This window comes from Oxyura jamaicensis, chromosome 3 (genome assembly GCF_011077185.1).
Source record: "Oxyura jamaicensis isolate SHBP4307 breed ruddy duck chromosome 3, BPBGC_Ojam_1.0, whole genome shotgun sequence".
Classification (NCBI taxonomy): Eukaryota; Metazoa; Chordata; class Aves; order Anseriformes; family Anatidae; genus Oxyura; species Oxyura jamaicensis.
Window position 1 is genome coordinate 85,202,838 of NC_048895.1, and position 6,000 is coordinate 85,208,837.

Genomic DNA, 6,000 nt, shown 5'->3' on the forward strand with positions numbered 1-6,000 from the left:
CAGGCCTAAAAAGCAGCTTATCTCATTAACGAGAAGAAAACACTTCTTTCTTTAATATAAAACATGAGTGTACACTCAAGTCATTTAGAAACCACATCTCTTGCACCTGCAGGACTGCATCATTTTTAAGTCACTTACTGCAGGAGATCATGCAAGCATGGTTTTGACTGGGCCTTTTCCAATGTATATCCTGATCTCAGCAGTGCAGTGTGTATGAAAAGTGAGGAAGACAAAGTTTCTTCATTATTTTTTCCTTCATCTCTCTTAAGCAGATATTGCCAATTTATTGAATACCAGATGGATACAAAACAGGTGAGAGACTGCTCTTGGCTCAATTCATCTTCTTGAACCCTATGAAAATCACCTAGAGATATTCAAGAAAAACCTGGTTTACAACTCTACTGTATGTGGAAATTAATTCTTCCTCCAGCCCTATGTAGGACCTTTTTTGGTTCTCACACTGCACAAACACAACTTCATGCAGCTTCAGACAAAGACAAGCTTACATTTACATGCATCACTGATCGCCTTCTGCTCATTCAGATCCTGTATTTCTGGCTCCCTTTGATTTGCATTTCAACTAAAAGTTGGAGATATTAAAATCAGACTATGTCTTTTCCTGCTACATTTATATTCTTTTTATACACAGGTGTTGCCATATGGCTCAAGAGAGACCAAGGAGTGATGCCAGATTAACATATCTTGTCTGGTAGGATGCTTTGCTAAGCAGCTGTGATAATGAAGTCAAGAGCTTGTCTGGGAAGGTAAATCCAACATCTTCACCTCTCCATCTGGCATGAAATTAGCTTCCATTGAAAACTGACTTTGGCCACGTTGTGAGCTGATGAGGAAGTGCCCATATTTCTGCCTCTTTCAATCTTTGTAGAACAAAACACAGTGCCAAGTTATGATAGAGATGCTTTCTTCCTATGACAAAAAGAGAAATCACCCTCCAGTCTCGATCTGAGAGGCACAGCAGGCTCTTCTGGGGCACCTTACTTTGCAGGATCCCAGTTCACACAGCTAGGCAAGACAGGCCAAGGACGCGTGTCAAGTGTTTCCTGTTCAGCAGCTTTGCTTGTGCAGGTTAGCCCAGTAACACCAGTGGCCTCTGAAAGGTGGGCAGCAGACAGGGAAGTGGAGGCCTCCACCAGCCCATATTCCATTGGCCACCCCCTGTGAGTGAACTCCTTTCATACAAAGCATTAGAGCTTTTCCTCAGGGCAGCACTTCAGCCATTTCAAGACCAAGTATAATGGAATGGGTCCGCATATACCACATTGTCCCAGAGCTGTTGCTAGGTCAAGCTGTAATCAAACTGTGTGGAAAAAATTCCTTGCGTGATAACTATTTAGGACGTGCATTTTTTGCAGGGTGCTCTGCATGTGTCAGCAAATTTATAGACCTGTTGAGATCAAGGTAGAAAGAATATTTAGTGGGAAACCTCTCAAGAAGTACAATTAGGACAAAAGTTTCACTACAGACTAATTATGTAGTGATTTCACTCAACTGGAAAAGGAATCTGAATTTGAATATCTGATTTTAAGTCACACCATCAAATCCATGTAGATCCTGTTGTGCAATCACTTTATTTCTGTAGTAGCTTTAGTAAAGAAACCTAATTTTCATGGGGGCTTATAACACAGATTTATTTGGTGGCTTTTCAGAGCCTCACTTCAATTGTTCAGCTATTCATCTAAGTCCACAGTGATTAAATGCTGCTTGAAATGTGGGTCAACATTGTCCATCAGCATTATGAAGCACACAAATTACTGCTTTAAATTTCTACTTCATGTGGAATAGTCATGACACCACAGAACAGAGTAGAACAGAAGAGAATATATCAGGTTGGAAGGGAGCCACAAGGATCATTGGGTCTAACTCTTGGCTCCAAACAGGATTACTTAAAAATTAAACCACATGTCTAAGATTTTTCTTCAAAATGCTTCTTGAACTCCAGCAGGCTTGGTTCCATGACCTGGGAAGCATATGGGATAGGTATATGGGATAGGTATATATGATAGCATATGGGATAGCATATATATGATAGCATATATATGATAGCATATGGGATAGGTATATATGATTAGTTGGCCAGACTATATTTTTAAACTACTTTCCACAACCATTCTATTTTCCTAGTCTTTCCATCACAGCTTCTTTATGGAACATGCAGTTTAATTAACAATATCACTCTGGTACATTCCTTGCATTATTTTAAAATTTGATTTTTTTAAATAAACAAAACAAAACAAAACAACAACAAAACAAACAACAACAAAAAAACCACCATGGTATTATGTACTGTAGGTATTGAATTCAGTGTCTGCATTCCATATTTGAAGATCTTATTCTCACTCAGAAGATCTTAGTCTCACCCTAGGCCTTGATCAGCCTTTTATGTGTCAGTATCCTTATTTTACTATTTTAATAGGAGGGTAACCTGTAGTCAACATGGGGGATACGGGGAAACAGCCTTCTGAAAAAAAAAAACAAAAAAAAAAAAACTCTTTATGATTATTTGATACACAATAATAAATGGAAATAAATAATTCTACATACCTCAAAATACTCTAAATATGGAAGATCAGCAGTAGTAATATTACAAGGGCATGAAAATGGAAGGATTGCAATTTTTGCAAAAGGGAGAATACATTCATTTTTGATAGACAGCATTTTTTCACTAGCAGATTCAGAAGCTGTTTGAACAGTCTGATGCAACATAGATTTGTAGGTACATGAAAGTAACAGAAAGTCCTTTAATGAAGGCAAATAGTGATGATATACTCCCACCTTAGTAAGTGGGGTTTTCCAATTTAGAAGTACCTGATTACTGATACCAAACACAAAATTTCTGTTCAGTGAAAATACATCTCTTCGAAAAGTACTATTCTCCATTTACAATGATAGTCATTTTGTCTGCATTTAGGGAAAGAATAACCAGGAACAGAGAATAAGTACTCAAAGGAAGAAGGCTAAGAAGAAGGTCAACATGAAAGTTTCAAAACATGGTCTAACAACTGTTAATCCAAAGGCCCATACGTCCAGTCTCCTGCTTTTGAGTGTAGTTGGAAGCAGACAGAGATGAACCAAAAAACAGACATAAGTATAGAGCTATCCTCATAAAGATAAATACTTCAGTAGCTTAGGGACTTCCTGAACCAGAATGTGTATTCAGACACACCTTTAAATGTTCATCAGTCATCAGTAACTGTATTATTAAAAACATGTCTAATACTAAGAATTTTTTTTTATTATTATTATTTTTTCATCTGCAGCATCCTGTGATACTGCAATTACTTGTGTGTCTAAATACATTCTTGTTTAAAAGCTTATAAGCTTGTTTCCAGAATGCCATTACGCACCTCCTCATTCTTGTAGTGGGAGAAAAGCATTAATAACCTCTTCTCCATGGTATCCATGGCAGAAAGGCCTCACTTATGTTCTAAAAAGTGAACCTTAAACACAGAAGACAAGGCAAAATGACTCATTTTGAAAAGACAAGCTAAAAAGCCAATACAAGAGATATGTTTTGCTTTGGATTCTTTTCCTCTCCATTTTCAGCACCAAAGCCCAGTATTCAAACTCACTGTTTTGGGGAAATTGGACTAGAATCACTGCAGTTTCCAAGTTTCAATTTTTCTACTGTATGAAAATAAATAAATAAATAAATAAATAAACAAATAAATAGCCTTATAAACAGCAGTTTTGAAGAGATTATGTGAGATAACTGCAAAATAAATTTTATCTATCAGAAAAATAGGTAGGTGTCCTCCATTCTTTCTGCATGTGAAAGAAGAGGCTCAAATAATCCACAGGAGATATACACTCTGTGTTAAACATAAAACTGCAGCTTATTAACCATAATAAGCTTACAGGAACATTTTGTACTAACAAGTGTTGTTACATTGTCAACGCAAGGATGCTGCATGAGAGCAGCAAAGAGAAAAGAAGAAGATATATCATTATTTTGGGGTAAAAATAAGGATGTTCAGTTTCATTCCTCCTCTTCTGTTAAATGATTCCAATCCTTTCAAAACTAATGACTGAATAAAATGTTTGCCTACAGCAGTGAAAGAAAAACAGAACAAGACAAAACAAAACAAAAAACATGAATTGTCTGAGTAAAAAGGAGAATGAGTCTAAAATCAGAAGAGCTATAATTAACAAATGTTTCAGACATTTTGTAAATGTCTGTAAAATGTAAATGTAAGCAATATTAGCAGAAATACTTAGAATTAGGAAAACACAATATTTGAGCAAATAATAAAGAAAAAAAAAAAAAAGTAAAAGGGAATTCACATACTACAGGTAAGAAAAACCTGAGTATATTCAAAGTAACTTCATAGATAATGCTGAGAGAAATTAATGAAGGAAAAGTAGGGGATGGAAACAGAAGGAAAAGAAAATTACAAATCTTAATAATAGAGGGATGAAAGTCAAGGTACAATACTTACAGCTTTATACTCACTGGAAGGACTTGGTAGTAATTCATCACCTCCTTCTTAAACTTGACTAATGGTAGATGATTTTCAGGAAGTCACAAGGAATCCTACAGTAAACATCTGCTGAATAACTAGATTTTTTTCCTCTGGTCCATAAATTTGGTGGCTAGTTTATTCTCTTAAACATGGACATATATCATCCTGAGAATTTATCATTCTCAGTGATTTAACTAGAAGATCAAATATCACATCCATAATAATAATAATAATAATAATAATAAACTTAGTCCAGAGTAAGGAGAATATGGATGTTCTCTCTATCCGCATAAATGCTTAATCATTTTTGATATCTTGTAAATTCGTAGCATCAGTGATATTTTCTGACAGAGGATTTCATGGATTAAAAAATCCTGAAAGGAAACACTTTTTCAAAACATATAATTTAACTTCAAGCTGTATTTACTGAATGGTAGTTGTCAAGCATATACAACTCAGCAATCAGTATGATTAGTTGCCCAAAGTTTCAGTGCTTTAGTGCATCTCTAACAAGCTATTAGTTAATAAAAAAAATGCAAATAAAAAACTAATAAATCTTCAATGGCTTGGAAAAATCATTAGCTAGTTTGCTCTAAACCTTTGACACCACATTATCGTGAATCTTCTAAATATTAGTTGTTTGCTTTCTGAAGATTTTTGTCAATAGCTATTTTGATGAGTATTTACTATTTTCAAAATATTCACAGCTTTTCACATTCAAATCAATAACAAACATTGAAAAACAGAGAAAAAAACATCACACAATCTACCCTGCATTTCTCTTTAGAATAGAAACCCATTTTATGTTGGATGGTATCAGCTAGGAAGATCTTATAATGAACACATGCTTTCAGATTTATCAGCAACCTCTTAGGTGCCAATTACTCTGAATGGGTAAGCAGCAGAAGAATCTTTTTTATTATTATTTATTTCTTTTATTTTCTATTTTTTCCCTCTTTTTTTCAGAACAAGGCTAGCCTGAGAACAGTGCAGTATAACCTAAATGGCTTGAGGATTGCAGTTTAAAAATCCTTAAAATTAATTCACATTTGATAGCTCAGGAAGAAAATTATCTACTTAATAAGTAAGAAGTAGATAAAATATTTTAACACTTATGTGTTTTTAAGTTGCTGCAACCACAGAGTCGAAAATTGTTTGTTATTTTACGTTTTGCAGGGGGGTTGTTTTGTTCTTTTTTTCTGTACAATCATTCAGTGCAGGTAGGAATGCATGTTATATTTCTCCAGATTGATACTGCTTCAAAATAAGATATGTCTCAGTCTGCCACATCATGCAACTCATAACACTTTTTTTTTTTTTTTTTTTTTTAATTAATTTGTTCATCATTTGCTTTGTCCTGTATTATGTCTTCTTCAAGGCTGAGACTGTACAGCAAGGAGGAAGCCTGTGCTGGGAGCTGTGCTTTGAAACAAGTCATTCTTATGAGAATGACAACACTGGATTATTAATTACATGGTTTAGCCAATATACTTTAAGGACAGGAGGCTGGTAAATCAGC